Source organism: Excalfactoria chinensis, chromosome 5 (genome assembly GCF_039878825.1).
Source record: "Excalfactoria chinensis isolate bCotChi1 chromosome 5, bCotChi1.hap2, whole genome shotgun sequence".
Taxonomy (NCBI): Eukaryota; Metazoa; Chordata; class Aves; order Galliformes; family Phasianidae; genus Excalfactoria; species Excalfactoria chinensis.
This window is the reverse complement of record NC_092829.1, coordinates 47,972,028-47,989,197: the sequence shown is the minus strand read 5'-3', so window position 1 is coordinate 47,989,197 and position 17,170 is coordinate 47,972,028. Positions and strand designations below refer to the sequence as shown.

At 33.8% G+C, this 17,170-nt stretch overlaps 1 protein-coding gene across 4 annotated transcripts in view; it reads left to right on the top strand.

Moving 5' to 3' along the window:
- The window catches only part of LRRC4C (leucine rich repeat containing 4C), a 429,828-nt gene that overhangs the window by 174,343 nt on the left and 238,315 nt on the right, over positions 1-17,170 (top strand). For all 4 annotated transcript variants that reach the window (XM_072337162.1, XM_072337161.1, XM_072337159.1 and 1 more), the window contains one exon: positions 8,691-8,780. The gene's annotated coding sequence lies outside the window, so the exon portion shown is untranslated. The remainder of the gene's footprint in view (positions 1-8,690; positions 8,781-17,170) is intronic.

Here is a 17,170-nt window from a genome sequence, read left to right as displayed (position 1 = left end):
TGTTATTTTTGCTATTATATTGTTTTTCTATAAATAACTTTTAAATTAACCTTACATTGATTTATTTATTTATTTTTAACCTTGAAATTAGAATTCTCTTCTGATGGGGAGGGATTTTTCAAATATTGACCATTTTGCAAATTTAACTCCATCATAAGATCACCACCACCAATCAGCATCCTCGACTTTAATATTATTAAAGCTTCACGTGCATATTTAGAGCTATCTATGGTCACAGATTGTTTCTACTATCTCATTTTTGTTTTATCACTTCAGATATAAAGCACATGTAATCTACTTGTTGAATAAATAAGCAATATCTTCATAGCTGTGCACAAACACAAATGTGCTCTGATAGATTTTTAGTAGAGTGTGTTTGTCTATTTATGACTGGACAATATAATGCATTTCTCTACCCTTAATTTAAAGATAGTTGACATATTTTTCTTGTGTAAAAACATCAATGCATGCAACACTTTGGACAAAATTGCTTTGCTGTTGCTGCCTCTTATCTTTGAGGAATAACTGTATTGTGGGATCCAAGCTGTTTTAACCTTGGATTTTAAAAGTAAGTTTACCTTTTTGCATTCTTTAATCGGAGAAAGGAAGGAAAAGAAGATGAGAAGCCAAAGCTCATTAGCATGAAGGTGGTTTATAATGTAGATGTTTGTAGTTTAAGACCTTGCTATAGCTAGTCTCCAGATCCCGGATACAGAATTTTAAATTAGTAGAGATGGTGAATATTGATCAGATTTTGATTAAAATAAAAACCTATCTTCAAAGTGAGTGATTTTTCTCAATAAAAGTTTTCCTTAAAAAAAAGCTCAAAACTTAAAGGAATAGAACATTCAATATTAATACCTATGTAGTAATTATTAGCCTGAATACTTCATGGACATTTTTCTGAAAGCTTGAAATAATTATCTTTGACCATTATACTTATTATCCTCTAAGAAGGGAAACAGATGTTTTGTGGTATTTTATCCTGCAAAATCAGATGTGAAAAACATGAGACTTTCTTTATACTTGTTTGTTGATGATTTGTTGGCTTGATTGCTGACAGTAAAATCTTTATTGAAGAGACTAATTCTAGTTTCAGTTATACTACCGTACTGTTCATCCTTACTATAAATAGATCACTCAATATAATCTTTAATTTTATTGGAATAAATTTTTATTCACTTTAAATTAACAGTTTTATTCCAGGATGATTTTCTAAAATCCAACTATATTAAAACCTTTATCTCTTTTAAATGGATCTTTAAAATCAGTGAGTAACAGGGACATCTTGCAGAAACTATTCCATAACAAGCGCATATTGTTGCAGCTTTTGCTGTTCACTGAAGTCATGGGGCTTTTTTAAGTCTTACTGTTTGCTCCCTTATTTTTCTCTGGATAGAGATTAGTCTTGTGGCTTTGAAACTCATGTGGTTTCAGGTGTATTATTATTCTGTAACCTATGGAAGTTATTTCCCTTTTATTAACCCTCAGAGTAGATGTAACTATATATATCCACACATACATCTATAAAGCCATCTTAGCAGCTCATTATGAGGATGGAAGTATGGGCCATGTTTATTTAGGATAAGGCCATGAATTGAACAAGATAATCTATAATGAGTATGACCACTGTGCCCTACTAGTGGGGCAGGAGAGAATTGTGGGAAGACTTGTGGTTAAAACTGAATTGCAAAAAGATGAGTAAAAGAATGGACAGAAATTCAGAACAAATCACTACTTGCCATCTTGTAAAGATAAATTCTTCATCCTGTAAAAATAAGTTCTTTCAGCTGATATTCTGAAAATGTTTAGCTTAATGCTAGCTAGTTCTCTTTATGACCTGTAGGTCTCTCAAGGATTATATAATGAAATCTTTCTGTTTAACTAAATTCACCCCACATCTGCTGTCTCAAATCCCATCTGATCTCTAGCCTTATAGAGCATGGAGTTCACCTTCAGAGTTCTTTACAGTTCTTCCTTCGTTTTAGTGTTTGATGTCATTTAGTTCTCTCTGGGGTCTGTTCTCCTTTGTTTCTTTCACTTTCAGCTCCATACCTTATTTCCTGCTATATCCAGGGCTTGGGATGGCTTCTTGCTTGTGTTGTGTCCTTGCTTCTGCTCAGCTTTCATGCAATTCTTAAATAATCTTTCTCAGAGCTTTCCAATATGGGTTTTTTTCCAGCTTCTGTGACAAAAAGATACTTAGAAATAATCTGAAACTTGTTTAAACTTTAAATTTGAAGCTTGTGATAAAAAATTATGATATTATTCCATTGTCATTATTTTGTTTCTGTCAATCTGGATTAGTCAAGATATGCTTAATGCTCAAGATTTCATGCAGTAACAAATGCACTGATAATATAGCATGGTTTTGTGAAATTGCAGATGAATAATTAGCTCTTCTTGAATATGTAGGTTAACAAATGTGAATCCCTTTTGATAAACAGGTTGATCATTTCTGAATAATAATATTCCAATAAGTACTTGTTTATTTCATGTTCAGAGCAGTTAATCTGTAGATAATTTGCAAATACGTTTGAGTTCATAGCTAGCAGTTGTTAAATTTCAATTTGTTTCAATTATCTCCATAGTTTTATATCTGTATTAAAAATTTATACAGATATTCAATGTAACCCAGTATTCTGAACAGCGTATTAATTAAGGTGGTAGATACCATTTCAGTTTTTTTTACTTTTCCTGTGGTTTTTACTTTGAGTATATATTCCAGTACTTGCTTTTATTATTTTCATGATGTATATGTGATATGTGAACTTATGCATTTTAAACACCATTAGTAAAACATCTTTCTCAGCAACTTCTAGGAGCTTATGACAATATTCTCTAGTTTTTGTCTTTGTGTTTAACAACAATCACACAGTAACCATCACCATAACAGATATAAAGAACACATGGGTGTGACACCACACTGTTACTATATTGTGGTTCCTGCAGTCCTATTTCTTGGTTTTATGTACTGCCTCTATCAAATTTGTATGAATGACATTGAGTTCCTGTGGTATTGCCTGGGAAGCTGACTGCTCGCCAGGTTTCACTTTGACTCTCCTTCTAACTTCATTCAAGGATTTTTATATGAAGAATGTAAGAAGTGTTTAAAGACTTACTGGAATAGAAATGGTTTGCAGTAATTTTAAGGAATTGTCAATTAAAAAAAAAAAATTGACAATATTTTGAAAAAGAAGAAGGAGCATAACTAACATAACTAACATGAAGTATGAGACTGTGGCAGAATTACAGTGTAACATTTATGTATTGATTCCTTAATTCTATCTTAACTGTTGCATGAGGCTCTCCTTTCAATGTGTTATTTGAGACTGTGGAAATATTACAACTGAACTTGCTGTGGCTTCTTTACATGCAAAGCGGAAATTTCAGACCTGAAAGCATGTTTAACCTATTTAAAAGTATGCTCTGACCTTTTTTTTTCTGAGCTGTGTGCAAGTGTATCACCTATTTATCATCACTGCTCGGTAGAAACTTGTATTTTCCCTTTGCTAAATTGGAAGATGAATCAACATGGCAAGTTCATGAGGTAGACACAGAAAATGAAGTGAATATTGTATATGTTAACCTGTATGTGTTGAGTATTCCTTCCCAGGATGTGCTGAAGTCCATTGGTTTAGAATAGCTCTCAGTTCAGGCAGGATTCACAACACTCTGGCTTGCTTATCTGTGGTAATTTTTCCACACAAGCCACCAGAAATGAACTTGATTCTTTTGTGCGTTATTTTCTCTTTGCAGCATTTTTGTTTCAGTACTTTTGAAATTTAGGAAATATATTAATAGTTTTTGAAAGAGCATTGTAAACAGTTTGACTGAGATGTTTAAAACTTTAACCAGAACCTATTTTATTTGCGGCATTCCCTCAACATCCAGCATGTTAGCTTGAGGCTCTTACCAGGATACAGCTGCACTGGCCTGGGCTTGAAAAAGATTCTACAGCCATTCATGATGTTGATAAATGCTGTAAATAGAATGATTGAACTAAAAATAGTCTGGTCAGGTCAGCAGTTGTTATTGTTCAATGTATTTCTTTTAGAAGAGGGAAAAGGAGACTAGACTGTACCCAGAAAGACTCAATCTGTCCAGTACTGTCATAACAAAACTACTCCGAAGCCCTTTAAAGCAGCACTACCTAACACTGTGGCTGTGCTAGCAGACACAAATCTTTTTGGCACTACTTCATCATTTCTCACAAGCTCTAGCACAACCCTAGAAGCTTTAAGTGCTACTCAGGTTAGTATATAAAGCAGTCTTCAGCTAGTCTTCATGAACTTCTCCTTATGATGCAATTGTAAAACAAGCACAAGGAAACCAAATGTAGGGAGATGGATGCCTGAATTATAGGCACTACTCTTCCCAATGACTCTGTATTGAACCGGCACCTTAGAAAAAGGACTTCAGCATACCACTTCTTATCTGGAAGAAAAATAAACCTGAACTTTTACTAATTCCAGCATCTATTACTTGACTTTTTAGTCGATATTTTTGCTGCTAAAATGTTAAGTCTTACAGGTCGTTCTTCTTAGCTGTATAACTTCTGAAATTTCTGTTTGAATAAAGCCAGTGCTGTCCTGAATTATACTACTGCAGTGTTGGCTCTTAGTTGCTGTATTCTAGATTCTTAAATGGTTTTTTATTGAATACTTGTATGTGCCACGCTGCTATATGGGCATGCTAATGTTTTGAAGGTAAATAATTCAGTCTGAGTGTAAGAGCAATGCTATGTGTTATCCAGATAAGCTAATCTGTTTTTCAGATGAAAACAGAAACTGAAGCGAAGTCCTTAATTGGCCCTTCTGTTTCCTCTGCACTGCAGAAATTAGGCACAATTCAGCATTATTTTGTTCAGTAGTGAATGCACTCTTGTTGTATCTTGTTTTTATTTTGCTCATTATAAACACTGTTTGGCTCCCCTCTGTGCTATTATTTTATGCTCCTCTAAGTTAATTTAAAGGGACTGACTAGTACTAAACACTTTCAATTCAGTCTTAGATCTCAAATTTGGTTGTGGGATAATTGGTTGGCCTTGAGTCAACTCTTTCTCCTGCTATTATTCTGAAAACTTCATTTACTTGGTATAGCTGTGCTATGAGTTAATTTTGTGATAACTGGTTTAAAAAAACAACAACAAACCTACAAACAGAAAAACGCAAAAACTGAGGAGAGTGCTCAAAAAAAAAAAAGAAAAAAAAAAAAAATAGCAACACGGTAGCCTCAGATAAAATGTTACTGGGGTAACTGAGCTTATAACAAAAGTCGGAGAGAAAGCCAAAGTAGCTGAACACAGAGCGGACTAAAGATCCTTGGTTCTTTTTTACAAAGTTAGTGCATGTACTAAATGATAAACTGAATTTTCTGGAAATCCTGTATTTCTAGAATACTTATAAAGAAAAGTAAGAGGTGTTACTCTGACAGTACCCATACTGTCAGATGGTCTAATCATACACTTTCATTCAACTCTAATTTTCACGAAGACCCTTGTTGGTGTAGACATCACTATTTAAAGCAGCCTTTAGTAATATTAATTTAAAATATAGGAATACAATAACAGCACCAAAATAATGAGAGCAATAATGTGTCATTCTGATTAAATATGTTAGGAATCAGTTTTAGTTTTAGATTAGCTCACCTTCCTTTACACTCTTCTCTTTCTACTTCTCTTCTAATTGTGAGTGCTGCTGTTAATCTGTAGTGCTGAACTTGCAGCAATGTTAATAAAAACTTTGCCAATGGAAAAATATTTTTAAATATTATGAACATAAGTTATAGCTCTTTAATTATAGTAGTGGTTATTTTAGTTACTGTTTGTGCTTTGAGATTGAATGCTTTGAAGGACTTTTTAATTCTACTGCAAATTCATCTTCTACAACTGTTACTCTTTTCTTACTGTCATAATATGTGACACTTCATTCTGATTACTTCATAAATGTCAATAAACTTTTTTTTTCTGAAGTTTCTACATCTTTCACATTTCTTTTTTTTTTTTTTTCCTTTAATTTCTCTCTCTTTTTTTTTTTGGTTACTTGAATATATTTTTCTAGTGATTGTTTCTTCCATATACTACTAATTGACAGCATGTAGACAATGCCAGTAGCTATGCAACAGTGTACTCATTTGCAGGCCCAAACCATGCCTGTACTGTGAGGTGGCAGTCTTAGTACTATGTGGCTGTGTCAATGAAGCAAAACATAATAAATGTTTCATTCAGGACTGAGAGGCTGCATCAAACTACTGCGTTCTTAGATAAGAATACTTTTATCCTTGATTCTGTGGCAGTCAGGGAAAATGAACGGCATACAAATGATTTTTTTTTTTTAAATTGAATTTTTATTTTAGATGTATTTTAAGGGAAAGACTGTAGTTCTCAAGAAATTTAGAGATGATTTTACAGTGCTTTCTAATATTGCTCTCTTACTGTGAACCCGCGTGTAACTTTTGAACATCAACTGAAGTCATCAAAATAGGCAAGGTGTTAATGAGCATCTCCTAAACTATCTCAAGCTATTAACTTATTAAACATCTATCTATCCATTTATCTTTTTTTTTTTTCTTTTTTTTTCTTCTTTTTATAGTCTGTATGCTAAGAAATTCTAACTCACTTAAGGGAATGTATATTTCCACAGATAAAATGAATGGTAGAAGAGGCAATTTGCTTTGCCAATTTCTGAAAGGAATCTTGATTCAATGAACTTGATTCTCGCAGTAGGTCTATCTGCAATATTAACACTTGCTTCCAGAGAATACGTTTTAGTATCTGATCACAAGGGAAAGCAGAGAGAAGGCATTTGCTACTTCTTTTTTAAGCTGGAAGTCAAATTCCAACGAGGTTGTACCTTTTAGGCAAGCACTCAGTTTCCTTTATACGCAGACCAGTCAGCCTCAGTAGCTTTCTTTTCAAATACATGTTATGCTAATGAATTCCACTGTAACATGTTATCTTTACAAATGCTTCCCAAGTATGTGTCATTGCTTCCAAATTTGTGCTTTGTCATCAGGCAGGTTTCTTGTCTTTACCACACAATTGCAATCAAGTACAAACCTGCCTTTTTTAACTGGCTAAGAAATGAGAGTCACTGACCACCTTCTGAGAGGAGCAAATGGTTCTCCAAGTAGCTGGCATGACTACCATCAGTGAGAAATAATATACATATCATGTCACCAGCCTGTGAAAATTACTGCTTCATACCTTCTTAAACTCCTGGTACTTGTTTTCATTTGCTTAACTTTAGAATTAATGACAGATGAAATCTGTTAAAAGTCCAGATTACTGACTTATGCCTGAAACCTGAAAATTACTGGAAGAAGATTATTTTAATGTGTTTCCAATCATTTAAGTTATGTCATTGCATTTCTAACTATATTGATGTACTAAATGTAAGCCAAGCTAAACCTGGCTATATTTGCTTAAAGTCAGTCTGCCTTTATGGCTAGATAAATACCATTTGTTAAAATCACTGTTCCTTGAAGGCTGACAAAACTGGAAAGTTGCATCTTGCTACCTGCATTCGTTGCTTGAACATCTATCTGCATGCTGTCATTCTATTCCTTGTAATTAGCTAGTAAAATTTCAGCTATGAGACAGACTTACTGGACAATCTAACAGATTCTCACTCTAGATCTGCCTTAGTGTTTTCCCTCAGTCCAGACAGGCTTAAAAAATCATCAAAACTAAGTCAGATTTTCTCTGCAGTTAATAGACTCCTCTATAGGATGGCTAAAGATGGGCTCACAGAGTGTCACAAAGAGTAATTAAAAAAGCAAGCTTATCATCACAAGGTTTACATTAATGATTCAGAAATCTGCAGGATTATTATTTCTCTTACAATATATATATTTTTCTCTGTTGACAGCAAGGAACATCCTGCGTCACTGACTTTTGATACCTTTTGATAGCAAGAAAGAAAACTCACTAGCTGTCCTAAGCAGAGGATATGCTTTTACAAATGCAGGACACAAGATATTTTAAATCACTCTTAGTTCCTAATAGAGAAAATGGTAAATCTCTCTTCTGCTCCTGTCAGAGCAGTAGATAGGGACTGATTGTTATAAATGTACTGCAGCTACTGTAAATATTTTTCATTTTCTTTGGAGTCTCACCCACAGTTACAATAACTAAGAATGAAATTATTTTACAGGCTGTTTCTTTTCTTCATCTCTTCTCATTAAAAAGGATAGCAGGATATATTCAAATATTCTTGTCATCTACAAGATATCTTTCAAAGCTTTCTGCCATTAATATTCAAGGACTTATTATTTTTGTAGGACTTCTTTATGAATCCAGCCAAGATGCTGATATTTTACTTTCTTTTACAGTACTTGTAGAAGATCTTTTCATTTCAAACTGTATTTGTGCTTCTAGAAAAGCTTGAACTGTTTTTGGCAGATCAGGAAAAAACCAAACAGAAATAATAAAAAATGTCTCCCTGCAGCTCAGCTAACTTCTTAGCTGTATATGAAATGTATTCTTAACTCTCATAAAATGTTAATAATGTGTTCACACTTACAAATAAAGATCTGTGTAGATTGTAAAATGAAATTGTAGCATGTACTTATAATTCCCTAGTTGAGATTTCGTTTTCATATGATATTACTTCACAGCATATGACTACTGGGGAAACTGCAGATCATTTAGCCTCTTGATTTTTTTGTTTTTGTTTTTGTCTTTCCAGAAATGAATTTCTTTTTTGCAAGAAATCGTCATTATTTATTGAATTGGAAAGCTAGCAGACTGACGGTCTCCTGGGTGATGTGAATAACATGTAAGTGTAATACATTTACTATTCCACTGATGACATGTGCATGTTCAGTTAGTGATTATGATTCAATTTTAACAAATATATTCTTAATTTATTTTCTTTATCCTAGAAACAGATAAAGTAATGTAACTATATCATCTCATTTTATTCCTGAAAGGCTAATTGATTCAACTTTGTTCATGGCTTAGTTTCAGTCTCCTCTGCTCATAAATGCTTGTGGGGATGGTTTTACTATCTCCAGTATATGAGGATTGTATGAGGATCTGTCACTGAAATAGCTATGCAGTCATGCAATAGCAGAATTTTAGTAGTTGATTCTTGGACTGCAGCTTTCCTCAGAATTTGGCAAGAATAGAGAGGTGATTGAGTTTGTGTGTTATATACAGTGAATGCCAGGAGTCTAAACGTTAGGTTGACTACACAGCCAGAAAGCTTGCCTTTGTTTACATAGTCTTTTCTAACAACTGTGAGTGATTTCTTAATAAAAAGTTGTCTTTTTACTTCAACTGAGAGAAAGAATGGTTTCAGTCTGACTGTTCAAATGTATTGTAAGGTACAAATTCTGGAGTTTAGGTCCCAGACTGGGATCTAGAAACTGCGGAATGAAAACTGAAACATGCCTGTATTTCCTGGTAATGCTGGTAATAAGAAAATGTAAAATTGGTCAAAGACTTAGAGGTCATGAGAATGTGGTGTCAGAATTATCATTTCATCTATAAAGTTGGCAGCAATATTTGTAGATACCACTAGGTTTAGACTAGGGGAGAACTGAAGTCTGAGGATGTCTGTTATCAACATCTACACTAGTTTTTGTTTTTCATAAATACTTTCAGTGTCCTGATTATATGATTTAAGATCAAGAGTTTCATGGTTAGGAAAAGAAAATAAATCTCATCAACTTGTTCTGAAGTTAAATTCCTTTACTTTGTGTGCTTATTAGAATTTTTGATAAAAGAGATTAATTTGAAATAAAAATTAAATGGATTTGCCGAGAAAAAGAAAATGTAGAGTGCACTTGGCCTAGTATGACTGTGCAGCTATTGACTGTAGTTGAGCAAGAAGCTTCAGCTTTTTTTTTTTTCTTTTTTTTTTTTTTTTTTCTGTGATGTCCCATCATTTACATTTCCTGCTATTACTGTCCTTATTATTTTATGGTATTTTGAATTCCTCACTGCTTTCTAGAAGTTGTGCACTTCTTGTCTTAGCTAGTCTCCTTGTAAAAGTGCCTCGTGATAGCACCTAACAAGATAACTAAACACTTACAGCAGGTGCATGATTTTTTTCAGTGCATTCAGCTATTGAAAGTTTTCTGGTACCAAGACTGACACTGATGACTAAGAGATCTGATTTAAATTGTTCACATCTTTATAATCAGAAAATGTGAATTGGCTGAAACTAAAATGTTGTCCTCAGTTTTACATCACAACAACCCACTTGTTTTGTCTACTTAATATCTTTCGTTTTCTAAATTACTTTCTGAAACAAAGAATTCATTACTTTTACAAAATATTCATGAAGTTTACATGGAATTATTTCATAGAATAAGAATTTTGCTTTAGGAAATGTATTTTCAGTGTATTTTGTAGGAAAGTGTCATATGACCAGTGCTAATACTTATGCATATGTTAACTTTAAGAGTGTTTTATGTGTGTACTAGTCTTCAGCTAAAAACACTGTTCAGGAGTGATTATTTTTCTTGTTTGAGAATTGACTTAACTGAAAACATTTTAAACTGCATAGTTACATGAGGAACAGTTATTTTCAATTCAAATCAAAAATGGCTTTTAGTAAGAGCACAGAAATTAGTGACAATATGTTAGGGGACCACGTATCATAAAAGACACAGCTTCAGTTTGCATGCGAAAGTCATTTAGCTGTGATAACAGAAATTAGATTTCAATCAGTATGCTCTTTGTTATTAATCCATTTTTCTCCTTTCATCTGAAGAGGTCCTAATAACATGTTAGGCAAATCGCACTCTTTTAGAAACTAATTTAAAATAAAAATGCTTTTGAATCCTCACAATTTCAGTCACACATTTTTAAAATATAATTATATGTTTCTTTGCTACTACTGTATGAATGCATACTTGTAAGTGTGCACAATGTTGTACTTTTGGTTTTGATCCAAACCTATTACTGTGAAGCAAAATTTTCTTATTATTTAAGCAGACTTACTAGATAACTGTGGTTTGTGCAACAAGAATGTTGTTTTCGAGATCTAGTAAAAATTTTTAAGTATAGGGGTACTACTGATTAATAAGTAGGGTTTAAGTACTGGTGTAAATGTCTCCCTTGGGAGCAGAAGAGGTGGTGTCTTAGGTCATGCTAAATCTTTGATGTTTCACCAGTCTCATCTATGGTCTGAACTTAAAATTCTGGTGTGTACCCAGATAAACACCTATGTACATTATGCATGAGAGAACTTTCACATAGGTTGGTATGAATATAATCTCAGGTGAACTGAAGCTATAAAGCTACTTGCCAGTCTTTGTTATACACAATGGTCTTACTACATTTGGGGGCTTTTGATCAGCTGTTGTTGGTATCTTTTTTTTTGTCTGTTTGGCTAGCTAGAACAAGAGAGCTTAACTTTTATTGTCAATGGTGTTGAGAAATAACTGCTAATTTAGTAGTATTTTTTCTGCTTCTAGTCTGGCTGTGACAATTTTTAGAAAACAAAGATCCCATTTTAATTTCACCCCTCATCAGATAACAATCTGATGTTTTTTGTTGGATCCTTTTCAGAGGTCCATTACTCCACTGTCTGGATATTTCACCACTATTCTTGTTTCTCTCAGAATCAGAGGCTGGATTCAGATTCAGTGGTTCCCCCACATTTAGTGTCTCCTAGATATAGCTCTATCATACATACTTGTCATCTAACATACAAGATGTTAATGCATGAAGCATGCCTACAAAATATTAGTACAAGGCTGTGCAAGCTGCCTGAGACCCTTATGAAGAATGAATGGATTCTGATAGATCTTTAAATGCAGTGATCAAAAATTATTAGTGTGAACTTGTGGTATTGTTTGGATATCTACATTCCATCCCTATCACAAACCAGTAAGTCACCTCATGTTCAGTAAATGTCATCTTTATTTCCTTTTCTGTGTTATTCTAGATTTTTTCCTAATTTTGTTACTATCCGCAGGTTCTGTGTAGCCTCCTTTGATTAATGCTCTTGTCAACTTTGTCTGTATAATTCTAAATTCAAATCAATTCAGCAACATAATGTACAACCACTAAAATGTCACTGGAATTAAAATAGCCACAGAAAACTGTCCAAGTCTATTGCTATCAGTGGATTCCAAGAAGCTCATAAAAATGTGTAAGGAAATCATGAGATTGAAGAGAGGCCTTTGATTTTATTTTTTTCCCCCCTCATCTAAAGTAATCAAGGTATTGTTTTTTGTCGCCCAAAATTATACAGATTGCAATCATGTATGTGATGAAGTTATCTGTGGAATAATTGAGAGAAAAAAACCCATCATTTTTCAAAAAGAGTTGCAATTTTTTTCAAGAGTATTCCTTAACGAAATTGTCTGAAGAACCTTTCTGCCTTGTTGCCACTGTTAACGATTTGGTTTTGTACTCCTTTGAAACTTCAGCAGAGGTGTCTGTGGCAGGAGCTGTAAGGTCCTTCTTGCCTGTGATGTCTTTTCTGAAGAAAGTTTATTCACGTATTTCATGGCTTCAAGCATAATGAGTTGCTTCTTTCCACAATTGTACTGTTGCATAACACATTTAGTTTCTTTTTCTTCCAACAAAACTGCAAATGTTTCTCTGAAATTGGCCCAAGAGTGTGCTAAATGAACAACTTCACTTTCTTTCCCAGTCATGACAGTAGTTTTCATTTGAGCTTGGTTAGTATTTGCTGAAGGAGCATGCAATTTATGTAGACGAGTCCAAATAACTGAGATGTGACCTTCTCCCTTTTCTTGATTCATTGCTTGAGGGTTTACCAGTTAAACCCTTTCTGACATTACAAGTAATTATTATGATATAAAATAGTAATTGGTACTAATACATTATAAGCCATTTAGGTTTAGTTGGTTTAGTTTCACCTTAATTTAGATATCTATAGCTATCTAACTATGTGCGATCCTTCTGTGTGAAAAGACAGGAACTAACTCCTGCAAAAGGTGATTCTTACCTGTGTTTCTTAAGATGGGTATGATAATGTCATATTGAAGTACTTGGTTTTTTCTCCCCCCATTTTGCAAGGAGACTAAAGTGACATCTCAGACTTGTGTTTTAATTTAGGTATTTACAAGTTAAATTGGAAACCTCATCCTCTGTGAAAAGTGACCCATGCTAACAGACATATTTATACCAATTAATTATGTAAGAAACTTACTTTGTTTTTCTAATTCTGCCTTCAGTATAATTATGGCATCTTGTGTTCAGTTTGTGAATGACTGTTGTAAGATCAGTCTCTTGTATTTCAAGGTGTAAACTATGTGTGGGGGGGGGGTCTGGGGGGGAGAAACCACAACACAATGGTGTTTTATTTTGGCTTGTTAACTATTTCAAGCAAGTGACTTCTAATTATGCAGAACTAGGTTTTGATGGAGCTAGTCTTGTCAGTCCCTGATTTTGTCAGTCTTGTACTCTGTCACTCAGAGCAGCACCCGTAATGCCATGGGGCATCATCAAATTTGGTTGTTTGAATCAGTTTTTTTCTGTTTCTTTTTCAATTTTGTTCACTTTCCTGAAGCGTGACACTAACAATCTTCTGGTTGATTTGATTCTTCTCTCACTTAATCTCATGCTTTAAGTTTGTTAGCAAGTTCTGTTCTGACAGCATGCAGTTGTCCAAGGTAATGGTTGAAGCTTTTGGAGTTGTTCTAATGGTGTCAATCTTGTAGAAAGATAGTGCAATTTGTTTTCTCAAGGCTTTATGCATGTCATGTAAAAGTATGTTTTCAGCAGGCTCTTGAGGGAATTTACAAGTTTTTTAAGGTGTTCTTCTCCACCCACCATTGAAAGTGCATTCTTTTAAACTTGATGTGGCAAAAGTAATGGCTGCACAACTTCAGTGCTCTTGTACTGTGATCCAATCTGGTTGTATGTATAAGGAAGAGGTATTTAGATAATGGAAAGTTATATTAGTGGTGCACTTCTTTCTTGACAAAACAAAACCAGTCATAGCAATAAAAAAATAATAATTTAAAAAAAAAAAAAAAAAAAAAAAAAAACTGAACAAAACAGAAACTATCCATACTTGCCACATTATCAATTGCCTGTATGTGTCCAGTGTCTTATTGATGTGCTTGGTTTGTAAGAAAACTATTTGACACATTTCATGCACTCATCTTGTACCAAACAGCATGTAGCTAATATTATTAGATAGCTAAACATCCTATATGTAACCAGAGCAGCATGAGAAATTAAAACTAGTGTTTGATTAGATTACATCAAGACTACATTCATTTTGATTTATTGTAATCCTACATACATACTAAACACAGCTGTTGATGCAGCAATATAATATTCATTCACATATTTTAATTACAATAATTTTAATGCTTATGATCATTTTAATGCTATTAAAAATCATTTACATTCCTTAAATGCTTCTATTCTCAGTAGCCTTGTAGCACATTGTGTATTAGGTCCATCATCTATTACATACTAAATAAAACCATTCACAAACTACAGGTCTATTGACTCATTTGTATGCTCTCAGTTTTCAGACTGCAGATGTCTGACAGTGGAGTTACTATGAAGTATGTTTTGTCACCATTTTGAAGGTCACTTCGAAGCAAAACTAAGAGCATATCCTGTGCATTACCAATTGTAAATTTACTGTGTTTCTGGTGGATGCAGAATGATTGATATTTATCAATTAGCTAAAAAGTCTGACGTTATACATTAAATGCTGGCAAATGCTAAGATTTTTCATAATATCCTTAAAGAATTGGTATATATACATATACACAAATCATTTAACCTCCTGGGAGAGAAAACTGAAAGCAGATGATCAACCAGCTCTTCATGACTTCTCATTAAAATACCAGAGCAACAGTCTTGTATTTGAGTTCTCCCCAGTTTTCTTGCTTTTGCAGAGGAGCTTCAAAGAATGTTTAACTGTGGATTGGTTTTGTCATACAGTACTCTCAAACCAAGTCATCTCTTGGTTTGAAGTACTGAAAGCTCTTATGAGGGACTGAGAACTAAGAAAATGCTATGCTTTCATATATATTTATGATGGAGTCTGTTTCTCTTGAACAGAAATTTCCTGCTGGCTTGCAGATGCAGACTGCTGTGCTAGAGAGTTTATTATTATTATTATTATTATTATTATTTATGTTATTTTTCTGCCTGTGACATGGCTGGAAGCACAGAGCTGCAACTATTGCTCAGCCCTGTATAGGTAGTGGCACCTTTTTGTGCATTTGGTCATGGGGTACAACCCTGAGGGATTGTAGCTTTTTAGGAGAGAAAGTATATGTCAAGATAAGGTGTACTTGATAAAAGCAATCTTGTTTGGGAAGAAAATTGTGACAGGATATTTTGATAGTATAGTACTTGAATGCCATCTGACAAAGATGTGTCATACTTCTCACCAATACCAGCAAGTAGTGTTTGTAATTCCACAGTTTTAAGGCACTACTATATAAACAGTTGCTGTCTGTGTGCATTGCTACTGCTACCATTGTTACTTTTTTGGTATCCTGATGGTACCTGTTTTTGTTGAAGCATCAGTCTGCCACAGTTCTGTTGCTTGGTAAATGTTCCAACCTGCTTCAATTAAATACATATATACAGACTCATGAGGTATATTTATTCTTTGTATGGTTCAAACTAAGGTGCAGAGACGGTATTTCAAAGTTTTATCTGTGTTGTGAGAAATAGATACCAGGAGTTTCAGCCATGGTTTTCTTTTCTAAAATTAAACAGTATTCTTCAGAATAATTTCCAGCCTAATTGCTGTGTTTATTGTGACCCTAGTAGGTATTCCAAATCTTTCCTCATAAACTTTCTGAAAAACACACAAGCTTCATGTGATAGTGTAGTTTGCTGTTTATTGAGCACAATTGTTTTTCTAGCACATATGCTTCCCTCTAAGATGTGATGTTGAATTGGATGATTTAGCAATAGTTCTCTCTATAGTCTAAATATAGATTGCATTGGGAAAATATATCCCTTCAGTTCTAGTATTCATTGTCAGTATTGTCAGATAACCATCAGTTTGGTAAATGGAAGTACTTAAAATGTAAGGAAAAAGTAATTAAGTGTGGATAATGCTGTTTGGCTAAAATAAAATTAAGCTTATTTTTTTCTCCACTAAATTCTGAGTCTGTTCAGACTAATGAAATATTAATTCAACAAAATTTCTCTTTCTGATTGACACACTTCTATTCTCTGCTAAGTTCTATTTCCATAGAATCATTGAGGTTGGAAAAGACCTCTAAGATCATTTAGTCCAATCATCAGTTCATTTAGTTCAACCATCTTTTTTTTTTTTTTTTTTTTTAAATTATTTATTTTGCTTCTTTATTTCTCTGAATATCACTTAAAGTAAAAGAAACCAAAACCAAAACAAAAACAAACAAACAAACAAACAAAAAACCCAACAACCACAAGCATTTCTCCCTCATTATGTTCAGTATTGGTGATCTATACCCAGATATATGCATATATTTGCTCCCAATTTTTTTAAACTATTGTGTCCTGTAACGTAAATAAAGATTCCTTTTAGGCATGTTGTGTGTCATTCTATCTGAAGTATTCTAACTGAATTCCTTACATTGACTCCCACTGCAATGAGCATAGCATGAGAGGGAATGAAGAGCTTTTTCCTCTTATCTCATACACCTACTAGCATCTGCTTAAAACTTCATTTGGAAAATTAAAATTAATTCCAGTGAAGTGCATTCATTACTTGGTGATGTAGTTAAAGACACATGGTAAGTCATAAATAGTTAACTAATGAATCAGGTAGATGTTTGATATATAAAGCATAGATTTCTGGGGCTTATTTTCTTGCATTTGTTTATCCCCATAAATATGTTGTAAAAACACACTGAGGAAGACAGATGCACATTGAAATAGGAAATGCCTAAAATTTCATGAGATATTCAGTAGCACTGCAGAATAAGTGTTGTAAATTGTTTTTAACACTTAAATATTTGCTGTGGCTATGAAGTCATGGTTGGACGCGTTACAGGAATAAGCAGAGAGTGAGGAATATAGCGGTTGCCACCCAAAGGTGGCTGAGATGAGACAGGCCACCACTGTAGCTTTCAACATTGCTGCTGCACCCTGTGATTCTGATGAGTACTCTCATTCTCCAAATATAATCAAAATGGTCTCAGCAAGAGAAGGAAAGTGCTGCTGCAGGCAGTGTCAAGGCAGTTAAGATGTAATTCTGGAAACCTTCAT